This window comes from Miniopterus schreibersii (assembly GCF_964146895.1).
Source record: "Miniopterus schreibersii genome assembly, chromosome: 6".
Classification (NCBI taxonomy): Eukaryota; Metazoa; Chordata; class Mammalia; order Chiroptera; family Miniopteridae; genus Miniopterus; species Miniopterus schreibersii.
The window spans coordinates 17,090,939-17,105,653 of record NC_138107.1 but is presented as its reverse complement, the minus strand read 5'-3'; the positions used below and the strand labels follow the sequence as shown (position 1 = coordinate 17,105,653).

The 14,715-nt window shown below is 43.5% G+C and overlaps 1 long non-coding RNA gene across 2 annotated transcripts; it reads left to right on the top strand.

Moving 5' to 3' along the window:
- The first annotated feature begins 6,760 nt into the window (after nucleotides 1–6,760).
- Nucleotides 6,761–14,512, top strand: LOC308558742. Of its 2 annotated transcripts, none has more exons than XR_013999043.1 (3): nucleotides 6,761–6,905; nucleotides 8,435–8,546; nucleotides 12,002–13,570. It is a non-coding gene; the product is annotated as an uncharacterized lncRNA (long non-coding RNA). The 2 variants fall into 2 exon arrangements; XR_013999042.1 differs by having other exon boundaries at nucleotides 6,789–6,905; nucleotides 10,821–14,512.
- Nucleotides 14,513–14,715: the final 203 nt, after the last annotated feature.

Genomic DNA, 14,715 nt, shown 5'->3' with positions numbered 1-14,715 from the left:
GTTGGTTACTGTAAACAAGAGTAAAAGATTAGGGGAGAGTCACTGAAATCTAGGTGGGATCTGCGCTTGTTTCATAACTGTATATAGGTTCTTACTCCACTTTATAAAAGTCATACCCAGGACATTACAGGTGATGCATCGTGGGTGTATTTATTCTATAAAGAAGACTCAGAACCCCAATTAACATATCCATTTTCAATGAAAAGGTCTTGGCTTTTCCTTAAAAGTCTAGTAAAAGAGCCCTAGCAGGTTTGGCTGAATGGTTAGAGCGTTGGCCCTGGGACCGAAGGGTCCCAGGTTCAACTCCAGCCAAGGGCAAGCATCTTGGTTGCAGCCTCGATTCTTAGCCCCCAATGGGGGCACATGCAGGAGGCAACCAATTGATGTGTCTCTCTCACATCAATGTTTCTCTCTTTCTCTCTCTCTCTCCACTTCCACTCTCTCTGAAAAGCAGTGGAGAAAATATGCTCGGGTGAGGGTTGAAAAAAAAAAACGAAAAAACGCTGGCAAATGAAGTTTTCATGTTTTCTATGTGTGACGATAAAAGAAAGTATTTTCTGTATGTATATATTTTAAGTGATTCCATACAAACTGATTATGTTTTGGTTCCCTTCTAGGTGGATGAGGGCTTGTGTGTAACCTAGAAAGTGATTCTACCCTTGCGTTGGCTCGGAAAAGAGAGAAACAGAGGCAGGGAAATAAGTTGGGAGTTCAGTAGTTAAAATGACAGCCTGCGTTGGGTGGTAGCAAAGGGAATGGAAAGAACAGACGAGAGAAACATCTAAAGGGGAGAACCAGCTGGGCTTTGCGAACCTGTCGGCTGCATACAGGCAAGGATGTGACCGAGAACTTGTCAGGATGGCTCTGAGATTTGGGGCCCGAGTGATAGAATAGTGCCAGGCACAAAAACAGGAAAGTAGACAAGAAAAGTATATATAGGGCCAAAAAAGTAGTCCTAGAAGGGCAAGAATGAGATAAAGACTTGAGCTTTACACCTGCTGAGGTTTTTTTTTTTTAATCTTTTTTTAAAAATATATCTTTATTGATTTCAGAGAGAGGAAAGGAGAGGGAGAGAGAGAGACAGAAACATCAACGATGAGAGAGTCACTGATCAAGCCCACAACCGGGGCATGTGTCCTGACCGGGAATTGAACCCCAATTACCTGGATCCCAAGTCGACGTTCAACCGCTGAGCCACGCCCGGCCGGGCTACACCTGTTGAGTTTGATGGGGTGATTATATATCCAAAGAGAAATATCACACATGGAAGGTGGTTCTGTCCCAAGCTCTTCCCACTATTGTCCTCTGACTTCTACTGAATTAAAGGGATGAAAGTGGCCCTTTCATTCTACTGTAGCTTCAGGCTGGAAAGGCAGCAGGCACATATTCAGCGTAACAAAGAACAGCAGAAATTCTAGAAAGCGGGAAATCCATCTGTAATACTTTCAACAATAAAGATAAATTTTTAAAAAGAAAAAGAAAAGGAAAGGGGAAAATCGTCACAGGGAGAGGTTGGAGTATTTCTCAGATGTCCCGTCCTGAGTCAGATCACCTCACGGGCTCTCCTGTTTAGTTATTATTATTATTTTTTTAATCCTTACCCGAGAGTATTTTTTCCATTGCTCTTCAAAGAGAGAGAGTGGAAGGGGCTTGGGACCAAGTCTATAACTGCGTCACGTGCCCTTGGCTGGAATCGAACCCAGGACCCTTCAGTCAGTGGGCTGATGCTCTAACCACTGAGCCAAACCAGACAGGGCGCTTCTGCTCAGTTCTTGGTCAGAAGCAGCCCTTACTCCCAGACACATGCACTCGGCCCGTGCAGCTGCAGGTTTGGAGGGATCCACAAGTGACTGACAGCTCATTCAGAGGAGTGAGAAACGGGAGGTAGGACTTTGGAGATGGAATCTGTGGCAGGGACACACTCAGCACCCATTCTAACCCCCTTTTACCTAGCCTTTCCTCTACTAAAAATCTTGCCTTCCCAGGTTCTTTTTCAGTTAAGGGTGACCCTGTGACTTAGGTGAGCCAGTGATGCAGATTAACAGACGTCGTCTGCTTTCTGGAATGCATGTAATGCTTGGGTCTGCGGCAGTCAATGCCAAGTTATGAGAAGCAGAAGAATAAAAGATACCTACTTCCTTATAGCCAGCCTTGGATCGCTCACACCTTGGATTCGTATTGCTTTAGGTAGACAAATCCCCATATGAATAGACTACTGTAGCTGGGATTGTTTTTTAATTTATTTGAGAGAGAGGAAAGGTGGAAGAGAGAGAGAAACAGATTTGTTGTTCCACTTATGCATTCCTTGGTTGTTTCTTGTATGTGCCCTGACCTGGAATTGAACCCACAACCTTGGCATATCAGGACGATGCTCTAGCCAACTGGGCCCTGGGTTTTTGTTTTATATATTTGAGCACATTCGTAAACTTACATAGACACTAAAAGGTTAAAAAAAACAACAACTATGAGACTCTGTGTGTGAGGGAGGAAATGGCACACACAAAAAATATGAAGAGCAGAAGTTGCAGGGTGCGGTCTGTGGAGATAGGGGATAGCCCTGGCTACACCTTGAGATTCCAGAGCTCAAGCCTCACATTGTATGCAGAACAGGGGAGAATGGTGAGAACAATAGGCTAGAGAAGTAACTGAAACCTCCAGGGTTAGAAGAGAAGACCTGGCCCGGATTCTCTGGGATTCTATGAGGCGTGTCTACCCAGCCAGCAGTGACACCAATACTTGGCAGACTGACTTTAAGGCGACTTCCTTTCATGATAAGTGGTGGTGGCCGGGTGGGTGGGTGGGGAGAGTGGGGATGGGGGCTAGAACTCCCCTCTTTTCCTTCATACTTCTTCTGGCTGGTCTAATAATTAAATTGACATGAGACAGAGTAACCAGAGAAAAGAACCAGATTTAATTATGTACGTCAGTACGTGGGTTCCATAAGAACAGGGGGCCCTGAGGACAAACGGGGCAGTTAAGGTTTATAGGCCATCTTGAGCTGAGAAGAAAGGCCGAATTGTGGTTTGGACTTCAAAGGGGAGAAAGGTTATAACATGGAGCTGAAAAAGCAAATGTTTGGTAAACAAATGTTTGCTGAGCCATCTTTAACAATGGGACACAGAGGCTTTGATGAAAGGGCCTTGCTAGGTTCCTCCCCGTCTATCACCCACTCGGTTAAACCACAGTGACCTGTGATGATAGCTCTCTTCCTGGAGCAGGTCCTCTCGCTAAGTTCTTTAAGACAGTTAGGGGAAAAGTCAAAGGTGTCTCTTGAGTTTTTTGTTTCTTGAAATTAACCAGCTTAAAATAACCAGTACCTCCCAAAAGGCAATTCTGGGGGGACAAACTCTGCTCCCCCTCAGTGGCATGATACTTGGGTCATGCCAATGTGCAGTGAGATGACAAGAAGGGAGTTGGAAAGGGAGGGCGCTTATTTGGAATTCATGATCATAGTAATGATAGTTATAGGAAATTATATAATATTCAGCACAACGAATGTTGTGTCATAGCCACTCCTTGCTTCCCACATGAGTACCTGAATGAGAGTTGATATGATACCAAATATTGCCCTGGCCGGTTTGGCTCAGTGGTTAGAGTGTCAGCCCTCGGACTGAGGGTCCCGGGTTTGATCCCGGCCAAGGGCACATGCCTTGGTTGCAGGCTCCATTCCGGGCCTCACTAGAGGCAAGTGTGGGAGGCAACCAATAGTTGTGTCTTCCTCACATCGATGTTTCTCTCTCTCTCTCTCTACCTTCTACTCTCTGAAAAGCAATGGAAAAAATATTCTCAAGTGATGATTAAAAAAAACACACAACTAAATATTGAAAGGCACATTTACTATCTCTTTTAAATTGAATTACCTATTACTCTTTGCATGCTCTCAGCTTTCGCGGAGCCATAACACACACCACTGCTCTGCCCCAGATCTCTCATCCTGCTCCCTCCTAACGGTGCCCCCCCCACTGGAAAACGCACCCTGCTCCAAAAGACGCGTTCTCTCTCACCCCAGCCTGTCTCGGCTGCTCAGTGACCACACACAGCCGCGCAGTATTAATTCTGTATAACGTCAATACTATGCTTTGTGCGCATTTCAAAAGTTTAGAGAAAACAAAAGTATTTATCTCTATTTTCCCTGTAAGATTGAAAGCTTCCCAGAAGGGATACGTGTCTTTTATTCCGATTCTATTTCCTCATACTCCCCCCTTGGAGAGCTGTAGCTATTTTTTTCTCAGTAAACATTTTAGACTGACTCATGCTGGGGCATAGTTCTTGCATTTTCATTTCACAAAGAAATAGGAATGACCAGCAGGATCTAGTTCTCTAGTCGCTGAGTGAAGGAGAATGATTATCTGAGCGGGGTATTTCCAAATAAAAACATCACATTCCACATTGGACTTGGAGTCTTATTGCACATTGGGACCGTACCTGACTCTTTCAGAAGCCTAAAGAAAGACATTTAACTTCTGGGCCTTGGTTCCTGTTTTATTATATAATAAATGAGCTGTCCCGTGGATTATGTAATGTACAGCAATTCCTAACTAGCCTGGGTAGGGAGGTTGGGAGGTGGGAAATAAAAACCTCTTCTGAAAGGGAGAAATCTCATTAGGAGCAGCTATGTAGAAGGTCTTAAAATATCAGTGAGAGTAAAAATAAGCATTCACAGAGCTCAAATGACGTTTAAGGTCACGTAGGTCAGTTCCCTTATGTGACAGATAAGGGAACTTATACCTAGAAAAGTTTTGCTTCCCTTTCCAAGATGAGGTTAGGGAGGTTCACACTCAGTTCTCACAATGAGTTTATAAGCAGTTCAGGGAACCTCTCTCTAATATTGTCTCTGGGCGCACACTGGAGATAGAGTTATCGGTGAAACTGAGTTATGTAGTGAAGTCTTTCAACAATGAGATCTTTGTACAGAACCCAAGACAGACAGACAGACTCTCATCTGACTTAAAGCCACCTTGTAGCCCTGGCTGGTTTGGCTCAGTGGTTAGAGCTTTGGCCCCTGGACTCAAGGGTCCTGGGTTCGATGTGAATCTCTCACATTGATGTTTTTTTTCTCTCTCTCCCCCTTCCACTCTCTCTGAAAAGCAATGGAAAAAATATCATCAGGTGAGTATTAAAAAAAAAAAAAAAGCCACCTTGTAGTAAGCTCCAGTGTAGTTTTTTGGTGTTTTATTTTAAACCAGTTCTTTTTATTTTATTATTATTATTTTTAAATATCTGAGGATATTTTTTCCATTGCTTTTTCAGAGAGGGTGGAAGGGAGGGAAAGAGAGAAACAGGGATGTGAGAGAGACACATCGATTGATTGCCTCCCACGTGTGCCCCTACCAAGGCCAAGGATCGAGTCCGCACCCAAGGCACATGATCTTGGCCAGAATCGAGCCCGGGACCCTTCAGTCCTTGGGCCGACCCTCTAACGACTGTGCCAAATGGGCCAGGGTGCTCCAGTGTAGTTTAATAGCAATAACAATAAGGATTTCCACCAGGCTTCCACTGTGTATACGTGAAGAGAAAACCACATGCAAAGCTCAGACCTGGTTATCAGAAGTAAAGAAATGCCGCCTTTATTATTATTATTATTGTTGTTGTTGTTGTTAACCCTCACTGGAGGGTATTTTTCCATTTATTTTATTTTATTAATTTATCTTTATTATTGAAGATATTGCAGATGTCATCTCTCCCCCCCCCCCCCCCCCCCCCCGGCATTGATCCAGTTATTTTAGATAGAGTGGAAGGGAGGAAAGGAAAAAGAGAGAGAAACAGTGATGTGAGAGAGACGCATTGATTTGTCGCCTCCCTCACATGCCCCGACTGGGGCCAGGGATCGAACCTGTAACCCAGGTAAGTGCCCTGGACTGGGAATCAAACCCATGACCCTTCAGTGATCGGGCCGACACTCTAACCACTGAGCCATGCTCGGCAGGGCAAAAAAGTCATGTTATTGACAGTCGATGTTAAATTCGGGGGTGTGTGTGTGTGTGTGAATAACCAGCAGTGGAGAAGAGTAAATGCCCCTTGCATGGAGTGTTTGGTTTTATCTTACTCTGGGGTAATGTGTTACCCTGATTAGTACGTGTTAAAAGTAAAATGAAGGAAGGAAATATACTCCTGTCTTGGTTCTGTATAATTGATTATTTGTATAATTTCACTGATCTTTTCGCTCTCACACACACTTTTTTCCCCCTTTAAATACCTCTTAGGACTGAGATAGTAATACCAAATAAGGGTAAAAGCCAGTAAAAGTGATTGCTAAGTGTATATGCATTTATTTAGATTAACAGGCCATGAACTTAATGGAGGAAGCGATTCTAAAATAATGATAATGCAAATGCTTTGCTTTTAATATAATTTTTATTATTTATGTTATTTTACTTGTCCATATTAGCAATATAATGCATTTTCTTCCTTGAGCACAAGTTAGGTTATATCCCAGAGAGATAGTTCCAGAAAAAAAATGGTAGAGGGCTGATCTCACATGGGCAAAATAGCTATGGAAATGTCAGAATAGGTTTATGCACATAAATAACAGTATCAGTTATGCATGCCAGCTTCCAGTATTTCAATTCCTCACTAAGAATCATAGCTTACATTTTGCAATAAGGCTGAACAGGGTGAAGAGGACCCTAAGTTAGAGCTCAGCTCCCCCTTTCCTGTGATAGAATGACCGGACTACAGAAGCGCAGGGCCTGTCCTTCAGGCTTCCTGGCGGTTCAGAGTTCTTAGCAAATAGGTCTGATCCCTCCCACTGAGAAAGGTTGGTTTCCAGGAGGGCAAGCCCAAAGGCCAGTGCAGCGAAATGCCTGCTTTGCTCAAGATAATTTCCAGGGGTTGAGATAAATCCGGCGGGTGTGAACGTATTTACACTGGATGCCATTCCAGCCAGATGACTCAGAATTCGTAAGGTTGGTGTCTCAGCCACACTCAGGTGGTTTCCAGGCGATTTTGAATATTTTAATCCTCATGTTCGGATTAATTGAGCACCTGATCCCAACCCTGGGAGCCACACGGCTTCCTAACTGCGCCCCCAGCTTCGGAGCTGGTGGAGGGTGGGGGTGGCGGGAGGAGAGAGATCAAGAATCTCACCTGCCTGCTCTTTAAGAGGACAGAGGAAAACAGACGAAATACGAAGGGGAAAGATGAGGGCTGGAGGCAGGGATGCTGTTTGTTCTCTCAGATTGTTGATAAAATATTTGCCAAGATCAAAAGCGAAGCGGGAGATATTGAAGCTGAGGGCTACTGTACCAAGGTTCCAGCCCAATCCAGCTCACAGAGTGTAAAGTTTTGGCAACATTGCTCAGCATATGCTAGGTACTGTAGCTAATACTTATGTGTTGGTTTATTGTCACCTTTTGTCTTGTTCTCCTGCCTTTCATTAATTTGTTATTCATTTGGGGCATAGGATCTCTAAGGGAAGCTTGTTATTGTTCAAAAATAATGTGATACCTAATTGTACAATCATTTGGGCTATTTCTTGGGAAAGATGAAGAAAACTGAAGTTATCCATTTCTAGAAAATGAGAAGAAATTAAGTTTGCTTCCTTCCTTTTATTTTCACTTGCTGTTGTTCTGGGAAGGGAGAGTCCATGCGATCACACTGTAAATTATTTGATATGCTGGTTAATGATTACCCATCGAAAGGAGGGTTTGCCAGGCTTGCTTAGACCCAAACTTTCTGGACAAGAAGCAATAACAGCCAAAGCCAAGGACCCTGATAATTGGGGGAATTTCCTCTTCTTTAATTGGATGCAAAGCCTGATCATACCTAATGTAGGAAAGACATTTAAAAAGTGAATTGCCTTCCAGTACCTGTCCCTCTGTTTGTTTCCTTTGCAGGAAGCACGATTGTTTTTAAACTTTAGAATGGAGAGAAAAGCTAATGTGGAGACAACTTTGGTTAAACTAAAAATAATGCAGTTCTGAAATGTTTATTTCTGACCAAATACTTATTTTTTTAAATTGTTATCTCCTTTATTGTAATATTAATTTTTCATAAGGTACCTTAGGCTTATAAAACACATTTTAGTATTTCCTATTAAAGCAGAAAGGCAGCCCAGCAGGCATGGCTCAGTGGTTGAGCGTCAACCCATGAACCAGGAGGTCACCGGTTCAATTCCTGGTCAGCGCACATGCCCAGGTTTTGGGCCCGGTCCCCAGTAGGGGGCGTGCAGGAGGCAGCCGATCAATGACTCTCTCATCATTGAAATTTCTCTCTCTCTCTCTCCCTCTCCCTTCCTCTCTCTAAAATCAATAAAAACCATATTTTAAAAAAATAGGCAAAGGACTTGAACTGACATTTATCCAAAGAAGATATGCAATTGGCCAATAAGCACATGGATAAAAATGCTCAAAATTACTAATCATGAGGGAAATACAAATCAAAACCACGGTGACATACCACCTCGTACTCATTAGAATGGCATGTATATCCACAGAAAATAACAAGTGTTCACAAGAAGGTGGAGAAACTGGAGCTGGTGGGACTCTAAAATGGTGCAATCACTGTGGATAACAGCACGGCGGATCCCCAGACAATCAAACATAGAGGTACCGTATGGTCTTGCAATTCTTCTTCTGGGTATTTGCCCCCCAAAAAATGACAGCAGGGAGCTGAACAGATACTTGTACACCAATCACCAGTGGATGAATGGAAGAACAATATGTGGCATATAGATACAATGAAATATTTTCAGCTTTAAAAAAGAATGCAGCTCTGATACCTGCTCCACCAGGGATGGGCCTTGAAGACATAAAGCTAAGTAAAATGAGCCAGATACAAAAGCACACATACAGTACGATTCCACTTATGTAGAGTACCAGAAATAGAGAAGAAAGTAGACCAGTGGCTACCAGGGGCTGGGAGTAAAGGGGCAGGGGCTGTGGTGAGTTACATACGATGGGTACGTAAGATGCGTAAGTTCTGGAGATGGATGGTGGCCCAGCAATGTAATGTCACTGAACTGTGAACTGTACACTTCAAGACCGGTGAAGTGTTCAATTTTGTGTTTCATATATTTTACTACAATAAAAAAAATCCATTGCCCTAGCTGATTTGGCTCAGTGGTTGGAGCATCGGCCCGCGGACTGAAGGGTCTCGGGGTCTGTTCCCAGTTAAAGGCACGCACCTGGGTTGCAGGCTCGAACCCTGGGGTGCATATGGGAGGCCACAAATCCGATGTGTCTCTCTCACATTGATGTTTCTTTCTCTGTGTCTCCCCTTCCCTTCCATTCTCTCAATGGAAAAAAATATCCTCAGGTGAGTATTAACAACAACAACAAAATCCATTTATGTATACATTCTTTTCTTTTCTTTAATATATTTTTATTGATTTCGGAGAGAGGAAGGGAGAGGGAGCGATAGAAACATCAATGATGAGAGAGAGTCATTGACCGGCTGGGGATGGAGCCCACAACTGGGGCATGTGCCCTGACCTGGAATCGAACCAAGATCTCCTGGATCAAAGGTCGATGCTCAGCCGCAGGGCCACTCTGGCCGGGCTGCTTATATACTGTATTCTTAATTTGGATCTCCCTAAAAGCAGATCTCATGAGAAAAGGACTCTGTGGGGCCCGGCCAGGAGTGGCTCAGCAGTTGAGCAGCGACCTAGGATCCAGCCCATCGGGGTTCCATTCCCGGTCAGGGCTCATGCCCCGGCTGTGGTCTCCATCCCCAGGGGGGGGCGTGCAGGAGGCAGCCGATCAATGACCCTCTCTCATCATTGATGTTTCTATCTCTCTCTCCCTCTCCTTTCCTCTCTCTGAAATCAATAAAGATACATTAAAAAAGAAAAAAGAAAAAAGACTGTAGTTTATTTGGGATCCTAAGAGTGGAGAAGAGCAGAAAGGAAGGGAAGGAAACCGAGATCTGTGTTATCAAGCCAGTTACCACTATGAACAACTGAGGCTTAATACAGCTGGGAATTTGGGGTCCAGTGTAACACGAACCTCAGCGCTAACTCCCTGGTGGGGTGAAGCAATGGGATGTTTACTGCTCTACCAGTTTCCATCAGTCATTTTTAAGGGCTGCTCCCCAGATGTCTATGTCCCTAGAGCCGGGTGCAGCCGCGTGAACTCCAGTGTCTAGATGAAGTCCTTGGGCAAAGGGGCCCTAATGCTGGCAGCTGGACGTCATAAAGGCTGAGCCACGGACAGCATCTACCGCAATATATTTAATTCAGAGGTGTTTTGTTTTTTTTTATTACTAATTCTAATGGGATGATATGAATTTAAATTGGAAGAGATATCTTGATTAGGCAGATTTTGAATAACATACTATAGCACCTACTGGGTGCGAAGCACATGTCAGTCACAGCATCAGCCGCTTGCTGCTACTCTTATCGCTGGACCGTCTACATCCTTAGCTCCGACCCAAGTCTTCACTTCGCAAGCCGCTCCTCGTCCCCTGCTCTAGTAAGAAAAGGCACACAATAAGAGCCTTCCTTTCGGAAGAAGGAAAACTTGGGTGAAAATCTCAGTGTTCTTCTGAATGTTATTAAATCTCACTTTTTTTTGTATCCCAACCTGTCTATAAGTATCTACAGCTTTTCTGGGGGTGTGTGGGGGGGTGTGGCGTGGGAGCGAAGCTGGTGGAGAAATCTCCTGGAGGACAAGAGATGGGCCAGGCTCTCAGGAGCAAAGCTAAGCTGTGCCTGCAGAGCCGTGAGAAAGATCAAAGCTTAATTTCAGTTATATTTCAATAAATACCAGGGACAACTCTCACCGTGAGACTATTTTTGTGTGGGTGGGTGTGTGTGGCCTTGTTGGAAACTTTGCAACTTTCTCTGCTTGCTATTTCCATACCCTTCCTGTTGCATTTTGCAGTAAAACCCAACCTCACCAAACGAAAAGTCCTTGAAAAACCTTCAAAACGTTATGTGGTTTGCGATGGCGGTGGGCCACATAAATGTCTCTGATGTGTGGGGCCCTGGGAAGACTAAAACCCTCACGGACACATCTTTGGAAACGGAAGCCGACGGACCCATCCCGATGAAATGGCAGGAAAAGGGAGCCCCCCACACCTCTTGTCCTTGGCACGCACACTGCAAGTCGCCCCCCTGGCTTAGAGCTGAAGAAACCCCCACTATCTGAGAGATGAGAAGACAGTCTCTTGGGATACTAAGTTGACATCAAGACCTGGAGAACATTTAAAAATGTGACATGCTGACAGTAAAATTACAGTTTAAACAGGTTTTCTCTGAAGCTCGAATGTCTTAGCATGTCCCGCTTTTGAGACCAAGCTCATTTTTATTTATGTCAAGAAACTCCTCAGCTGGAAGCGTTCGTGAGAGGGAACGTTCGTGTTAACCACTGAGAAAATATTGCTTTTCAGTTACCTGCCTGGCCTGTATTCTTAGAGTTATACATGTATATCAATGTATATAGGCCCTTCCTGAGGCATGAATGCCTGGCTTAGAACGGTACTGTATGAGCTATCACGCCATGAAAAGCCAGGGAGGAAACTTAAATGCATAGTTGGAAGTGCAAGAAGCCAATCTGAAATGGCTCCATACTGTACGACTCCAAAGAGGACATTCTGGAAAAGGCAGAACTATGGAGAGAGTAAGAGGATCAGTGGTTGCCCAGGGCCAGGGGCCAGGGAGGGATGAGCAGGCCGCCCACGGGATTGTTAAGGGCAGTGAGACTATGTGTCCGCTGTAACGGTGGACACTGTCATTGTACATTTGTCCACATCCACAGAATGTTCAACAGCAAGAGTGGACCCTAACGTAAAAATAAGGACTTTGGGGGATAACCACGTGTCACTATAGATTCACCAGTTTTAAGACTTACTCTAGTGGGAGATGTTGGTCATGGGCAAGGCTGTGCATGTGCAAGGGGCACAGGGCGTGTGGAAAATCGATGTACCTCTGCTCAGTGCTGCTGTGAACCTGAAATTGTTTTTAAAAATACTGTCTGTTTTGTTGTTTTTTGTAAAAAGGGTGTAGGGTATGTTTGGCTATTGGATACTTACACCTCCTACAAGGCCCCTTTTTCCATTTCAGAGGAGGACAGTCTTGGATCGATTTCGCCACCTAGTGGCCGACTTGGGGACGTGTCGGATGCAGGACGGCCTTTCACAGAGGCGTGGAAACTTGTAATATTCCAGACTGTCTTTCAGATGTTCACAACTCACAGCTCAGCACATGCCGCTGAAGATAATGTCTTACGCACACGGGCTCGCTCCCCTTCCCTCCCCCCTCCCCCTCTTTCCCTCTGCTTACAGCCTCCAACTGCTGCTGTTCTTTCTGTTCTCCCACAAGGCAGTTTTGTCATTTCCATACCCTCTCCTTACTTTTTTTCCTTCATTTGTGAACCCCTCACTCAAGTTAACAAAGTTCGTATGTCTTCAGGAGTTATTAGAGACGCTGAAACCAATGTAATAACGCCTGAAACGTTGGTGGCGCCCACAGTTGCCCTTCCTTCAGAATCCCCGTAAGGTTTCCTCTCGCCCCTCAATTAGGTCTGTTTCCCTCAACCACCAGCATTCAAGGCAACGTTTTAAAATCACTTAATATATTACTTGTCCAGGTGTATTTGCTGATATTTGTCAAAGGAAAACTGGTAAAACCAAGAACTAACAAAAATGATTTCTGTCGGGGATGGGAGAGATCAGAGTTCAGGGCAGGAATAGAGAGACTTGGCTGATTGTAGTTTTGTTGGTTGTGTGTTTTTGTTTTTTTTAAAGCAGATTTATTGAAGTATAATTGTGTAAATAAAATTCACTCATTGAAGTGTACAACTCAATGATTTTTAGTATAAATTTACTAAGCTATGCATCCGTCACTACTATCTAATTTTAGAGCAATTCAAACAACCCCCAAAGAAACTTCGCCTTTATTTGAACTAACTTCCCATTCCCACCCCCACGGCCAAGGGAAAAGAAGGTGGGCACCTCTCCTGTAAGACAGAGCATGGGGGGGTTAGTGTTCCCCAGGAACTGGGACTTTTTAATAAGTTCTCCGAGGGATTCCAATGTATGCGTTCTGTGAGCTTCTGCCTCTAGGGTGACGGTGATTAAGCATGTGGCCTTTGGAGCCAGATTCTAAATACTGCTGCTTCATACCTGTGCACACGTTGGCAGGTTGGTTGCCCTCTTTGTGTCTCAGTCTTCTTATCTGGAAAATGGGGCTAATGATAGATAGTACTCATTTTATAGATTTGATGTGAGGATTGGACGAGTTGATAAGTGTAAAGTGCTTGAGATACAATAAACACTCAATACTCATTGATACAGAGACAGACTGGTGTTGCCAGAGGTGGGGGAGGGAGATGAGGGGCGAGCACCATGGGTGAAGGGGGTCAAAAGCTACAGACTTCCAGTTATAAAATTAAAAAGTCATGGGAATGTAATGTAGAGCATGGGGACTATAGGTAATACCGTGTTGCTTTTTGAAAGTTGCTAAAAGAGTAGATCTTAAAAGTTTTCATCACATGAAAAAAAATTTTTGCAACTATGTATGGAGACAAATGTTAACTAGGCCTACTGCAGTGATCATTTTGCCAGATACACAACTATCAAATCATTGTTGTACACCTAAAGCTAATATAATGTTATATGTAAATTATACCTCAATAAAAAAATTTAAAAACTAGAGCCTTGTTTTAGTTAGAGCACCCCATTACGAAGGAAATGAAAAGTAATGGATTTTTTGTTTACAAAATCATCTTGGGCCAATGAGTAATACCCAGTTTCCTGTCAAAGTTCAAAGAATTCAAAACTTTGGTAGGATTTTAAGCAGGATATATGATTCTATTTTGGGTACCCTGTTATCTGCCACTAATCCACATGTCTATTTTTACCCAGAAGTCTAATCCTAGGGATTCATTATACCCTCAGGACTGGAGTGCCTGAAAAAAGTTAAGTTTTTAAAACATGAAGTTTGTAGCAGATGGAAGGTTAAGAAAATAACTAAATCTCTTACGATGACAATTTTTAGATGGTTCTAAATCTCCGCCCCCCCCCCCCCACACGGGATCTCTTGCCTGATTTAAGCTCCTTAGTAAATAAAAATATTTGTTCTAAAGTTGACAATAACCTTTGAAAGTTTCAACAGACGGGATCTTAAATAGCTCTGGGATACTTGAGATTATGTGAAACAGAGCAATATAAAAAATAACTATAATCTTTCCAGGGTTTTATAAAATTATAAAATAAACTATTATTTGCTTAGTTATTGATTTCTGCCTAACCCTGTTTGCAGAACTACTTCTGAGAGCAGCATTTAGGATTGCCGGGACATCATAAGTATTCAGTTGTCCCTCAGTATCCATGGGGGATTGTTCCAGGACCTTCCATGGGTACCAAAGCTGCAGATACTCAAGTTCCTTACATAAAATGGGAAAGTATTTGCATGTAACCTACACACATCCTCATGTATACTTTAAATCGTCTCTAGATTTCTTATAAAGCCTAATACAATGTGATTGCTATGTAAATAGTTGTTACACTGTATTGTTTAATGACATCGAGGAAATAATGACAAGAAAATAAAGTCTGTCCATGTTGAGTACAGCAACCATCTTAGGCCTAATATTTTCGATGTGCAGTTGGTTGAATCCGCCTATGTGGAACCTGTGGAGCGGGCCTACTGTGTGACTTGGGCACTATGCCAAAAGCTCTTGATTTCAGTTTGTTATTGGGGATATAGGGGCTCTTTTTTTATTGTGGCTCCTTGCAGACAACGTTCTTGCTAATACCATCACAGCTACCGTCTTC